A 15,453-nucleotide genomic window follows, 5' to 3' on the forward strand; every position below is an offset into this window, starting at 1 on the left:
ATAGCGTGATACTACCAATCCGGGCCCCAGAGACATTACGTATGTGCGAGTCAGACAGGAACAAATAATCTAACCTGTGAAAGGACATCTTAGCATGTGAATAAAATGTATAATCTCGGCCATTGGGATTCAAAGTACGCCATACGTCAAGAACCTTCAATTTCCTCAGGGAGGTTTTCAGCCTTTTCAGAAGCCTATAAGAAACAGACAGTCTACCTTCTGAGGTGTCCACTGCCGGCTCTAGGGCCACATTGAAGTCGCCCCCTAAAACCAGCAATCCTTCAGAGAAAGATGCTAATAAAACAAGGGTCTGAACGAGCCATGGTACTTGGCCTCTATTAGGTGCATATAAATTAGCAAGTGTGACTGGGGAGTCACCAATTACCCCCTTTACAAAAATGTACCTGCCCTCAGGATCCGCTAAGATAGCGGAGTGCTTGAAGGGAAGGTTTTTATGTATAGCTACGCTTACTCCCCTACTAGCTGAGTCATGTGTACTATGAAACCACTGGACAAACTTATTAGGAGGAAGATTAGGGATTTTATTTGTTCTAAAATGCGTCTCCTGGAGGAAGACCACCGAGACTTTATCCCTCAGCAGAAGGGAAATGGTTTGAGACCTTTTGCATGGCTCGTTCAGCCCGTGTGCGTTCAGAGAGGCGACTACAATTGATGACATGACAATATATGTATTAGGGAGAAATGGCACATATTACCCATGAAAATGTCTAAGAGAGCATAACATATATGAGCAGGATGAGGGAAAGAGGGAAAAGGGGAATATATAACATAAAATAAATTAAGAAAAATAATAAAAATAACCATCAACATGTTGGGCTGGTAAAAAACCAGCTCAGGTGAAATATTCATCTAGAAAAAAGTAGGTGTTTACTTATCACCAACCAAGACAGGATTGGATTGGCGAGGGGGCAAGTAAAGCACCTTGGTCTACTACAAAAGGGAGACCAATAACATAAAATGCTTCCAGCACCGGAATCTATCTGGACATTCCCCTGCAATTGGGGAGAGAAAGAATCGCCTACTTGGAGGCAGAGTTCCAAAACATCAGAAAAGTGTCCCGATTAAAGCGTGGCTTCTTGCAAAAAACTCTAGGCCATATATGTAAAATATGCCAACAACAGGACGATCAGAAAAAAGGCCATTACTTTCTACGCAAACAATAAACACTGAACCTAAGAGACAGTCATCCCTCGTGTAGAAAAGTAAGTTAGGCCATATTATTAGCAGCTCATGCTAGCAGGTGAAAACAACCAAAGTCACCTTGGTTTGGGCTCAAGTGAGGGCTCTGTCCATCTTGCTGCGTCCCAGGCGGTCTGGCTTACTTGCGGATGCCATTTGCCAAGAAGACACACGCGGCGGAGTAGGTAAGGGGCCATCTTGGTCGGCTGGTAGCCACAAGGGGATCTCCACCGGAGGGACATCTAGGGACCTCCAGACTGACTCCAGGTCTGCTGGTGACCTCACTGTGAGCAGTTTACCATTCCTGGAAACCGCCAGCCCAAAAGGATAAAGCCACCGGAACGGAGTTGACGTCTTCCTGAGAACATCAAGGAGAGGCTTGAATAAGCGCCGCTTGGCCAAGGTGGATGGCGCCAGATCCTGGAACATCTGTATCGGCACATTTTCGTACTCCAGCACCTCCATCTCTCGTTGCCTTTTTAGGAGGGCTGCGGTGTCTACATAGCTCAGTAGGCCGCAAATTACGTCACGTGGTGGCTCTTGTGGTTTAGGCCTAGGGCGCAGCGCCCTGTGTATGCGCTCCGCCACGATCCCCTCCGCTCTGTCTGGCCCAAGCATTGTGGAGAACAGCTCACGCGCCACAGTCGGTAAGGCCTCCGCCGCAATCGTCTCAGGTAGGCCGCGTATGCGTATATTGCGCCGGCGACTCCGGTTCTCCTGGTCCTCCAGTTTCAGGAAGGCCTCATTCAGTAGCGCCTTATGGGATGCTAGTACTTCTGACGCTTTACCTTCATAGGTCATGATGGCGTCTTGCGTGCCCTCCAGCGTGACCACTCTCTGGCCTAAGTGCTTCATATCATCTTTGATGTCCGCCAAATCTTGTTTAATAGGTGTAAGGGCCGATTCAAGAACCCGGCGAAGGGTCCGCTCCGATAGAGGCGGATCTCTGGGCCTCCTGTCTGAAACATCAGAGCCGCTGCCCGCATCAGATAGTTCTCCTGCGTCAGAGTCCTGTGCTATAGACGCCGCCATATTGGCGCCTTTCTGTGCGGTAGCTCTCGGCGTTTTTCGGAGGAACTTCTCCATCTCAGGCTGTCTGGAGCGCAGTGGGGTAGACTCTGAGCTTCTTCTATTCTTTTCTTTGCCAGGTTTCCCCATAATCAGGCAAATTATAAGCTTTTATAGGGTAAATGAGCCGGAATGCTGGAGGAGCTCAAGCTCGTGTGGCCATTCAGCAGCGTGGCTCGGCTCCGCCCCCCTATAGTAGTTATATTCTTGTACATAGGAGCAGTATTATAGTAGTTATATTCTTGTACATAGGAGCAGTATTATAGTAGTTATATTCTTGTACATAAGAGCAGTATTATAGTAGTTATATTCTTGTACATAGGAGGCAGTATTATAGTAGTTATATCCTTGTATATAGGAGCAGTATTATAGTAGTTATATTCCTGTACATAGGAGGCAGTATTATAGTAGTTATATTCTTGTACATAAGAGCAATATTATAGTAGTTATATTCTTGTACATAGGAGGCAGTATTATAGTAGTTATATTCTTGTACATAAGAGAAGTATTATAGTAGTTATATTCTTGTACATAGGAGCAGTATTATAGTAGTTATATTCTTGTACATAGGAGCAGTATTATAGTAGTTACCGGTATATTCTTGTATATAGGAGGCAGTATTATAGTAGTTATATTCTTGTACATAGGAGGCAGTATTATAGTAGTTATATTCTTGTACATAGGAGCAGTCTTATAGTAGTTATATTCTTGTACATAGGAGCAGTATTATAGTAGTTATATTCTTGTGCATAGGAGGCAGTATTATAGTAGTTATATTCTTGTACATAGGAGACAGTATTATAGTAGTTATATTCTTGTACATAGGAGCAGTATTATAGCAGTTATATTCTTGTACATAGAAGCAGTATTATAGTAGTTATATCCCTGTACATAGGAGGCAGTATTATAGTAGTTATATTCTTGTACATAGGAGCAGTATTATAGTAGTTATATTCTTGTACATAGGAGCAGTATTATAGTAGTTATATTCTTGTACATAGGAGTAGTATTATAGCAGTTATATTCTTGCACATATGAGCAGTATTATAGCAGTTATATTCTTGTACATAGGAGCAGTATTATAGTAGTTATATTCTTGTACATAGGAGCAGTATTATAGTAGTTATATTCTTTTCAATTGGGACAGTATTATAGTAGTTAAGTTCTTGTTTATATGCATCAGTATTGTATTAGTTATTGTCATTTTTTCACTACACTTTGCCTGTGTAGATCATCAGTGGTGTTTGCGGTGTTCCTATGATTTAATAATCAATTACAGATAGAACAAGTCTTTGTTATAGAGATTTGTTTGTAGCTTAGATCTATCTATAATTAATAGTCTTCAATTGTATTAGAATTTTAAAAGTTTTTAGGATGGACATTAAACATGGATCTTTATAAACTTTTGATTAATTTCCAGACAAACTTCTTATTTGTTAATTTATTAAGTCTGGGCATCCATTAAATTTGAGCTCATTCTGATTTCGAGCAGTTTGTCCATTGTCTGTGTCGATTTGCCTCATTTATGCATTAAAGAAAGCTGTAATTATTTTCTGAGAACTGTGCTCATTAGCTGAAGAAAAAACTCCATGGATTTTTTTTGTCAGGAATAGATTTTGGATTCATCTCGTTCCCATTTTTCATTTCTGTGCTGAAAAATATATCGATCTGGAAGAAAAAAAAAAAATTGGGATCTTGATATACACAGAATTCTGTTGATTTGGTTTTCTGCACTTTGTCACGCCGGTCATTTCTAATGATATATCTGATTGCAAATGGGAATATTAAAACACTTAGGGGCTCATTTATTATGTCTGGTATTTTCCATGCCGGTCTGAAGTCTGTCTGTGCTGCTGGAGGGAGCATCAAACCTATGTGGAGATGCATCCTCCGGCAGTGATACTGGTCTAAATCAACTCCAGCAACCTTGCTGGCGTAGATTTAAAGGGGTTGTCCGGGATTGGGGACATTGTTGTAATAGTACTAGAGTGACATACATATTTCACACATGCATGTCCTACCTGCGCCACATATTTCTGAAGCCCCGTTTTGATACTGCAAATTATTGGGCGGAAGTGACAATTTTGGTAAAATCAGTGATGTCACTTGCAGGCGAGCGTAGTCTATTCTTCCGCTTCCCTGGTGACGTCACCGTCAGTCTAAGTCATTATGCAGAGCGCACGGATTGGCGGTAACTAGGCTTGCAGACATCACGCTAAACCATGCCTCTCCGGTCCGGTGACATCACCGGGCATGGATCTTTCTAATGGAGGAGGTATATGTGTGGCTGGAGGTGGGATATGTATGAGGGGGCGGATAGATGGGGGAGTGGATGATGTGCGGCAGGAGGATGAATATGTATGAGGGGGCGGATAGATGGAGGAGTGGACGATGTGCGGCAGGAGGATGAATATGTATGAGGGGCCGGATAGATGGAGGAGTGGATGATGTGCGGCAGGAGGATGAATATGTATGAAGGGGGCGGATAGATGGAGGAGTGGACGATGTGCGGAAGGAGGATGAATATGTATGAAGGGGCGGACAGTTGGAGGAGTGGACAATGGGCGGAAGTAGGATGAATATTTATGAGGGGGCGGATAGATGGAGGAGTGGATGATGTGCGGCAGGAGGATGAATATGTATGAGGGGGCGGATAGATGGAGGAGTGGACGATGTGCGGCAGGAGGATGAATATGTATGAAGGGGGTGGACAGTTGGAGGAGTGGACGATGTGCGGCAGTAAGATGAATATTTATGAGGGGGCGGATAGATGGAGGAGTGGACGATGTGCGGCAGGAGGATGAATATGTATGAAGGGGGCGGATAGATGGAGGAGTGGACGATGTGCGGCAGGAGGATGAATATGTATGAAGGGGGCGGATAGATGGAGGAGTGGACGATGTGCAGGAGGAGGATGACTATGTATCAGGGGGGCGGATAGATGGAGGAGTTGACGATGTGCAGCAGGAGGATGACTATGTATGAGGGGGCGGATAGATGGAGGAGTGGACGATGTACAGCAGGAGGATGACTATGTATCAAGGGGGCGGAAAGATGGAGGAGTGGACGATGTGCAGCAGGAGGATGACTATGTATGAGGGGGCGGATAGATGGATGAGTGAACAATGTGCGGCAGGAGGATGAATATTTATGAGGGGGCGGATAGATGGATGAGCGGACGTTGTGCGGCAGGAGGATGACTATGTATGAGGGGGAGGCGGATAGATAGAGGAGTGAACAATGTGCGGCAGTAGGATGAATATTTATGAGGGGGCGGATAGATGGAGGAGTGGACGATGTGTGGCAGGAAGATGAATATGTATGAAGGGGGTGGATAGATGGAGGAGTGGACGATGCGCGGCAGGAAGATGAATATGTATGAAGGGATGGATAGATGGAGGAGTGGACGATGCGCGGCAGTAGGATGAATATTTATGAGGTGGGCGGGTGCAGGGACGAGTTGAAAGACAGTAGAAACCAGGAGATGCCGCGCTGCGCTGGGACCCACAGTGCAGTGCGGCAGGAAGTCATCACACAAATAAACATGAATGTCAACAATCTGTGGGGGACCGTAGGAGCCATGCAGCAGTGTAAAAAATACTGAAAAATATCGGGGGATCCTTGACTCGGCTAGTAATAGTGAGTAAACTATTTTTGAAAATATAATTTTGATCCCGGACAACCCCTTTAAACCATTTGCTACGCCAAAAACTGGTGTATAAAATAATGAATGAGATGGGCCTGCCAGCTCGCCCCCTTTCCCACTCACGCCATGCCCCCTTTTCTTGATCTGTCAGAATAGTGGCGTGAAAGGGGAAAAGTTGCAGATTTTGCTGCAAAATGGTGTGTGACAAAATCTGCAAATGATATACGCCACAAAAGTTGCTTATATCAGTTCATAAAGGAGTGCCTTAGCATATAAAGGCTTTTTGCACTGAACATAGTTGCCCAAGTATTCACTTGCAATGCACTGGCCGACAGCCGAGCACTGACCCGTAAATTATGACTCTGCTCAGTAATTCTGCTCACTTCCTTCTTAAACTCTTAGGCCAATGATAACATTTGTTTTCCCTTTGTAATTACAATTTTGGAGCATCTATTCTTTTGACTTTATGTTGTATTATTCCTTCATTATTCCTACTATTCTGTAACAGAACTGACGGGATACAAGTAACCTGTCCAGCACAGTGTGCATCCACTGCCAGACTTAGTGATAGCTATTAGTGATGAGCAGCAGGGGTCATATTCGAATTCGCGATATTTCGCGAATATTTCATAGAATATTCATTGAATATTCGCAAATTCTAATATTCGTTATATTCTACGATTTTTTTTACTCAAAAAAATCGGCAAGGTAATGATCGTGTAATATGCAAATTTTCGTATTCGAATTTTCACATTTTCACATTTTTATTGCGAATTTTTCAACTTTTAGACAGAGAATATTATAGCACTATATTAGCTAAATTGCTCTATATTCGTTTTATTCGTAATATTCTAAAACAAGAATATATAGCAATATAGCGAATATTCAAAAAAAAACGAATATAGAGCAATTTAGCTAATATAGTGCTATATTCTTCTTTGTCTAATAGTTGTAATTTTTTTCTCATCTGAAGTTCAGATTGGAAAAAAAATTACAAATATTAAAAAAAAGATTATAGCACTATATTAGCTAAATTGCTCTATATTCGTTTTTTTTAAATATTCGCTATATTGCTAAAACAAGAATATATAGCAATATAGCGAATATTCGAAAAAAAAAGAATATAGAGCAAAATTCGCAAACAACACTACTCCTAAAGTCAAGTATATTGCAGCCTTCTTATTGGTCCACAAGCTAGAAGCAGGGAGGGATCATATGTAGAGTTGAGCGAACACCTGGATGTTCGGGTTCGAGAAGTTCGGCCGAACTTCCCGGAAATGTTCGGGTTCGGAATCCGAACCCGACCTGAACTTCGTCCCGAACCCGAACCCCATTGAAGTCAATGGAGACCCGAACTTTTCGACACTAAAAAGGCTGTAAAACAGCCCAGGAAAGGGCTAGAGGGCTGCAAAAGGCAGCAAAATGTAGTTAAACCCCCTGCAAACAAATGTGGATAGGGAAATTAATAAAAATAAAAATAAAATAAATAAAAATTAACCAATATAAATTGGAGAGAGGTCCCATAGCAGAGAATCAGGCTTCATGTCAGCAGAGAATCAGTCTTCATGTCATAGCAGAGAATCAGGCTTCACGTCACCCAAAATTGGAACAGTCCATTGTCATATATTTAGGCCCCGGCACCCAGACAGAGGAGAGAGGTCCCATAACAGAGATTAAGGCTTCATGTCAGCAGAGAATCAGTCTTCATGTCATAGCAGAGAATCAGGCTTCACGTCACCCAAAACTGGAACAGTCCATTATCATATATTTAGGCGCCCAGAAAGAGGAGAGAGGTCCCATAGCAGAGATTCAGGCTTCATGTCATAGCAGAGAATCATGCTTCACGTCACCCAAAACTGGAACAGTCCATTGTCGCATATTTTGGCCCCGGCACCCAGACAGAGGAGAGAGGTCCCATAGCAGAGATTCAGGCTTCATGTCATAGCAGAGAATCATGCTTCACGTCACCCAACACTGGAACAGGCCACTGTCAGATATTTTTAGGCCCCGGCACCCAGACAGAGGAGAGGTTCATTCAACTTTGGGTTGCCCCGCAATATAATGGTAAAATGAAAATAAAAATAGGATTGAATGAGGAAGTGCCCTGGAGTACAATAATATATGGTTAAGGGGAGGTAGTTAATGTCTAATCTGCACAAGGGATGGACAGGTCCTGTGGGATCCATGCCTGTAGACAGGCGGCTGCGTTTGTCTGTAATGACGCCCCCTGCCGTGCTAAATACACGTTCAGACAAAACGCTGGCCGCCAAGCAGGCCAGCACCTCCAAGGCATAAAAGGCTAGCTCTGGCCACGTGGACAATTTGGAGACCCAGAAGTTGAATGGGGCCGAACCATCAGTCAGTACGTGGAGTGGTGTGCACACGTACTGTTCCACCATGTTAGTGAAATGTTGCCTCCTGCTAACACGTTCCGTATCAGGTGGTGGTGCAGTTAGCTGTGGCGTGTTGACAAAACTTTTCCTCATCTCTGCCATGCTAACCCTGCCCTCAGAGGAGCTGGCCGGGACACAGCTGCATTGGCGACCTCTTGCTCCTCCTCTGCCTTCGCCTTGGGCTTCCACTTGTTCCCCTGTGACATTTGGGAATGCTCTCAGTAGCGCGTCTACCAACGTGCGCTTGTACTCGCGCATCTTCCTATCACGCTCCAGTGCAGGAAGTAAGGTGGGCACATTGTCTTTGTACCGTGGATCCAGCAGGGTGGCAACCCAGTAGTCCGCACACGTTAAAATGTGGGCAACTCTGCTGTCGTTGCGCAGGCACTGCAGCATGTAGTCGCTCATGTGTGCCAGGCTGCCCAGAGGTAAGGACAAGCTGTCCTCTGTGGGAGGCGCATCGTCATCGTCCTGTGTTTCCCCCCAGCCACGCACCAGTGATGGGCCCGAGCTGCGTTGGGTACCACCCCGCTGTGAACATGCTTCATCCTCATCCTCCTCCACCTCCTCCTCATCCTCGTCCTCCTCGTCCTCCAGTAGTGGGCCCTGGCTGGCCACATTTTTACCTGGCCTCTGCTGTTGCAAAAAACCTCCCTAAGAGACTGGCCTGAAAGTGCTAAAAATGACCCCTCTTCCTCCTCCTCCTCCTCCTGGGCCACCTCCTCTTCCATCATCGCCCTAAGTGTTTTCTCAAGGAGACATAGAAGTGGTATTGTAACGCTGATAACGGCGTCATCGCCACTGGCCATGTTGGTGGAGTACTCGAAACAGCGCAACAGGGCACACAGGTCTCGCATGGAGGCCCAGTCATTGGTGGTGAAGTGGTGCTGTTCTGCAGTGCGACTGACCCGTGCGTGCTGCAGCTGAAACTCCACTATGGCCTGCTGCTGCTCGCACAGTCTGTCCAGCATGTGCAAGGTGGAGTTCCACCTGGTGGGCACGTCGCATATGAGGCGGTGAGCGGGAAGGCCGAAGTTACGCTGTAGCGCAGACAGGCGAGCAGCGGCAGGATGAGAACGCCGGAAGCGCGCACAGACGGCCCGCACTTTATGCAGCAGCTCTGACATGTCGGGGTAGTTGTTAATGAACTTCTACACCACCAAATTCAGCACATGCGCCAGGCAAGGGATGTGCGTCAAACCGGCTAGTCGCAGAGCTGCAACGAGATTTCGCCCATTATCGCACACCACCAGGCCAGGCTTGAGGCTCACCGGCAGCAACCACTCGTCGGTCTGTTGTTCTATACCCCGGCACAACTCCTGTGCGGTGTGGGGCCTGTCCCCCAAACATATGAGTTTCAGAATGGCCTGCTGACGTTTACCCCGGGCTGTGCTGAAGTTGGTGGTGAAGGTGTGTGGCTGACTGGATGAGCAGGTGGAAGAAGAGGAGGAGGAAGCTGAGTAGGAGGAGGAGGCAACAGGAGGCAAAGAATGTTGCCCTGCGATCCTTGGCGGCGGAAGGACGTGTGCCAAACAGCTCTCCGCCTGGGGCCCAGCCGCCACTACATTTACCCAGTGTGCAGTTAGGGAGATATAGCGTCCCTGGCCGTGCTTACTGGTCCATGTATCTGTGGTTAGGTGGACCTTGCCACAGATGGCGTTGCGCAGTGCGCACTTGATTTTATCGGATACTTGGTTGTGCAGGGAAGGCACGGCTCTCTTGGAGAAGTAGTGGCGGCTGGGAACAACATACCGTGGGACAGCAAGCGAAATTAGCTGTTTGAAGCTGTTTGTGTCCACCAGCCTGATCGACAGCATTTCATAGGCCAGTAGTTTAGAAATGCTGGCATTCAGGGCCAGTGATCGAGGGTGGCTAGGTGGGAATTTACGCTTTTTCTCAAATGTTTGTGAGATGGAGAGCTGAACGCTGCCGTGTGACATGGTTGAGATGCTTGGTGATGGAGGTGGTGGTATTGGTGGTACATCCCCTGTTTGCTGGGCGGCAGGTGCCAACGTTCCTCCAGAGGCGGAGGAAGAGGCCGAGGCGGCAGCAGCAGAAGAGGTAGCAGGGGGAGCCTGAGTGAGTTCCTTGTTTTTAAGGTGTTTCATCCACTGCAGTTCATGCTTTGCATGCAGGTGCCTGGTCATGCAGGTTGTGCTAAGGTTCAGAACGTTAATGCCTCGCTTCAGGCTCTAATGGCACAGCGTGCAAACCACTCGGGGCTTGTCGTCAGCACATTGTTTGAAGAAGTGCCATGCCAGGGAACTCCTTGATGCTGCCTTTGGGGTGCTCGGTCCCAGATGGCGGCGGTCAGTAGCAGGCAGAGTCTCTTGGCGGCGGGAGTTCTGCTTTTGCCCACTGCTCCCTCTTTTGCTACGCTGTTGGCTCGGTCTCACCACTGCCTCTTCCTCCGAACTGTGAAAGTCAGTGGCACGACCTTTATTCCATGTGGGGTCTAGGACCTCATCGTCCCCTGCATCGTCTTCCACCCAGTCTCCCTCCCTGACCTCTTGTTCAGTCTGCACACTGCAGAAAGACGCAGCAGTTGGCACCTGTGTTTCGTCATCATCAGAGACGTGTTGAAATGGTATTCCCATGTCCTCATCATCAGGAAACATAAGTGGTTGTGCGTCAGTGCATTCTATGTCTTCCACAGCTGGGGAAGGGCTAGGTGGATGCCCTTGGGAAACCCTGGCAGCAGAGTCTTCAAACAGCATAAGAGACTGCTGCATAACTTGAGGCTCAGACAGTTTCCCTGATATGCATGGGGGTGATGTGACAGACTGATGGGCTTGGTTTTCCGGCACCATCTGTGCGCTTTCTGCAGAAGACTGGGTGGGAGATAATGTGAACGTGCTGGATCCACTGTCGGCCACCCAATTGACTAATGCCTGTACCTGCTCAGGCCTTACCATCCTTAGAACGGCATTGGGCCCTACCAAATATCGCTGTAAATTCTGGCGGCTACTGGGACCTGAGGTAGTTGGTTCACTACGACATGTGGCTGTGGCAGAACGGCCACGTCCTCTCCCAGCACCAGAGGGTCCACTAACACCACCACGACCATGTCCGCGTCCGCGTCCCTTACTAGATGTTTTCCTCATTTTTACTGTTCACCACAATAAGAAAAAAATTATTTGGCCCAATGTATTGAATTCAAATTCAAGCCTTTTTTTTACAGACACCTAACACTATCTGGCTATCTATTTAGGTACCGTATTACACTAATACAGGCACAGCAGTAACGACAGATTTAGCTGAATATAAATTGTAGGCCTAGTATTTAGGCCCTGGATGACAGGTATACGTTTACGGACAGAATTAGACTTGGAAATGCACGGTAGCGTGTGAAGTTATTGAGAATGACCCTATCCGCACCTTCAATCTAATATACCCTTTTATGGATAGATTTAAAGTAGGCCTGATACAGCAGAAACCACTGATTTAGTGAATTGCTAAGTTGGGAATTGTATTTCAACCCAGAACAAAAACTGTGCTTTGGCGGACACTAAATGAATTGACCAGCCTCAGCAATAAACCCAGATTTAGCTGAATATAAATTTTAGGCCTATTATTTAGGCGCTGGATGACAGGTATACGTTTACGGACAGAATTAGACTTGGAAATGCACGGTAGCGTGTGAAGTTATTGAGGATGACACTATCCGCACCTTCAATCTAATATACCCTTTTATGGATCGATTTAAACTTGGCCTGATACAGCAGAAACCACTGATTTAGGGAATTGCTAAGTTGGGAATTGTATTTCAACCCAGAACAAAAACTGTGCTTTGGCAGACACTAAATGAATTGACCAGCCACAGCAATAACCACAGATTTAGCTGAATATAAATTTTAGGCCTATTATTTAGGCGCTGGGTGACAGGTATACGTTTACGGACAGAATTAAACTTGGAAATTCACGGTAGCGTGTGAAGTTATTGAGGATGACACCACCGCCGTTCGTTCCCAGCGCCGCCTTTCCAGACTTCTGCACCGCCTCCTAATCCTCTGTGCCGCCTCTCGCTCTCCCTCCCACCTCCTCCTGCTGTAAGATCTCGCACGTGCGCACAGGGCTCTGAGAGGCTGGCGCCAGAGTGCAGGTCATACCTGGGTTAAGCGAAGTGCCGGCGCATGCGCACTTCGCTTTAAGAAGCCAAATCGAGAAGTCTGCACGGGCGCATTAGGCAGAGCCCTGTGCGCACGCGCGAGATCTTACAGCAGGAGGAGGGAGGAGGGGGGATGGAGGGAGAGCAAGAGGCGGCACAGAGGATTAGGAGGCGGTGCAGAAGTCTGGAAAGGCGGCGCTGGGCACGAACGGCGGTGGGTGCGGCCGGCACCTTGCATCCCTTGACATCCCCTTGGGACAGGTTAGTAAAACCTGTTTTTTTAGCAAAATAAGGCTACGGATCACATTTAGAAGCCCACATTAGGAATCCTGATGAGGCCCTGAACATCAGCATATGTTTAGCTGACAGGGGTGAAACCTGGTGACAGAATCCCTTTAACTAAGCAGATAGGTATGAGCCTCCTATTGGATAATTACTGCATGGCCGATTATCTTTCAGCTGGCAATAAGTTATTTAACCCCAACTGGTGCGATGAGTGCTTCTCATTTCTTAAGACACATCTCGTGGTTGCTGAAAAGATGTTAGTCTGTTTGAGAAGGGTCAAATCATTGGCATCATCAAGCAGAGAAAACATCTAAGGAGATTGCAGAAACTGCTAAAATTGGGTTAAGAACTGTCCAATGCATTATTAAAAACTGGAAGGATAGTGGGGACCCATCGTATTCGAGAAAGAAATGTGGTGGGAAAAAATCCTGAATGATCGTGATCGGCAATCACTTAAACGTTTGGTGAAATCAAATCGAAGAAAAACAACAGTAGAACTCAGGGCTATGTTTAATAGTGAAAGTAAGAGCATTTCCACACGCACAATGCGAAGGGAACTCAAGGGATTAGGACTGAACAGCTGTGTAGCCGTAAGAAATCCACTAATCAGTGAGGCAAACCAGAAAAAAATGCTTCAATTTGCTAGGGAGCATAAAGATTGGACTCTGGAGCAATAGAAGAAGGTCATGTGGTCTGATGAGTCCAGATTTACCCTGTTCCAGAGTGATGGGCGCATCAGGGTAAGAAGAGAGGCAGATGAAGTGATGCACCCATCATGCCTAGTGCCTACTGTACAAGCCTGTCGGGGCAGTGCTATGATCTGGGGTTGCTGCAGTTGGTCAGGTCTAGGTTCAGCAACAGTATGTGCTCCAAGAATGAGGTCAGCGACTACCTGAACATACTGAATGACCAGGTTATTCCATCAATGGATTTATTCTTCTCTGATGGCACGGGCATATTCCAAGATGACAATGCCAGGATTCATCGGGCTCAAATTGTGAAAGAGTGGTTCAGGGAGCATGAGACATCATTTTCACACATGGATTGGCCACCACAGAGTCCAGACCTTAACCCCATTGAGAATCTTATTTTTTTTGGCGGCGACTTTTTTTTTGGACAAGCAGTGTATTTTCTGCTCAGTGGTGGTGTTATCTGGTTTCAAGCCATTTTTGGTGTGTATTAGTGGCAAAACCAAAATATACTTGCCATTTAGCGGTGCAGTTACCGTATATCTTTTAAAGCATTTTGTGACATGTATTAGTGGAAAAATAAAATATATATTTGCCACTCTGTGGTCCACTTATCTGTGGTAAAGCCTTCTGTGACGTGGCGTGTAGTAGTGTTAAAAAAAAAAGGTCTTATTAGGCGTTGTGTGCTGCAGTGAGAAAATTACATAGTTTTTTGGGGGTGTTTTAATTTCCTTTTTATTTATTCATTTGATCTAACAGTTTGTCAGACAGAAAAGTGCCAGGCCCTGCACAGAGGAGTGGCAGAGGCCTAAATGTTTCTGGCGCAGGCACAGGTCGCAGCAGAGTAAGGGTCCATTCACACGTCCACAAAATGGGTCCGCATCCGTTCCGCAATTTTACGGAACAGGTGCAGACCCATTCATTTTCAATAGGGCCAGAATGTGCTGTCCACATCCGAATTTGCCGATCCGCACTTCCGTTCCGCAAAGAAAGAGAACATGTCCTATTCTTGTCTGCAATTGCGGACAAGAAAAGGCATTTTCTATGAGAGTGCCAGCCATATGCGGTCCGCAAAATGCGGAACGCCCATTGCCGGTGTCCATGTTTTGCGGATCCGCAATTTGCGGATCTGCAAAACAGCAGGGGGCGTGGCAGCAGGGGTCGCAGCGTAAGGCCTGAACTCCCGATGTCATCTAGCGGTCATGTTTTAACCAGCAACCCAGCGGTTCTTGATCGGTTGACTCGGTCATCCACTTCCATCTAAGTGACAACAGACACTTCCAGCCAAGAGTCGTGGGTTCCTCTGACACGACGCTTAGTTGACATGGCCCTGTGCCCTCACCTGTCCCTGTCCTTTTCTGTTCCCTCAGCCAGAGAAGTATAATATGCTATGGGCTCAGCTCCACTATACAGTGACAACGCGCTACTAGAGGACAGTCAGCAGCTACTGCCCAGCCAAGATCTGGAGGAGACATCCGCCACTTCCTCCACTAGGCGGGCAAGTAGTGATGGGGAGAGTTGCATGGGAGAAGGTGTTGCGAACGGTCAGGCTCCTGACCCAGAGAAGGTTGAGGAGGACATCAGTGACATGCAGACAGTACTCGATGATGATGATGTAGCTAATCGCCTTTGGGAGCCGGCTGATGAAGGGGCTTCATCATTATCAGGAGAACAGGGTGGCAGCTTGCCTGCGAGGCAGCAGCGGAGCCAGCAAGTTGCTAGGGTGGCCGAGAGTCAGCAGGGTGGCAGCAGTTAGGAGAAAAACGGGCCCGGGGAAGACCACTCGCTTCGCGGGAGCCTACCTGCCCAGGCAGTAGCGGTGCAGGGGTTCACGGAGGCAGCGGTGGTAGCAGTCATTCAGTGCTTACTTTTGGGGGTAAAATCACCTAATCGGCGGTGTGGCAGTTTTTTGTTATGCTGCCGAGGAGGTGAACATGGCCATTTGTAGAATCTGTGAGCAGAAGGTAAAGCGTGGCCGGGGTGCCAATGTTGGCACTACAGCCCTGCATCAACATATGCAGCATTGCAATACTGTGGCCTGGGAGAAACGTGGCTCCGATGTGG

Source organism: Bufo bufo, chromosome 8 (genome assembly GCF_905171765.1).
Source record: "Bufo bufo chromosome 8, aBufBuf1.1, whole genome shotgun sequence".
Taxonomy (NCBI): domain Eukaryota; kingdom Metazoa; phylum Chordata; class Amphibia; order Anura; family Bufonidae; genus Bufo; species Bufo bufo.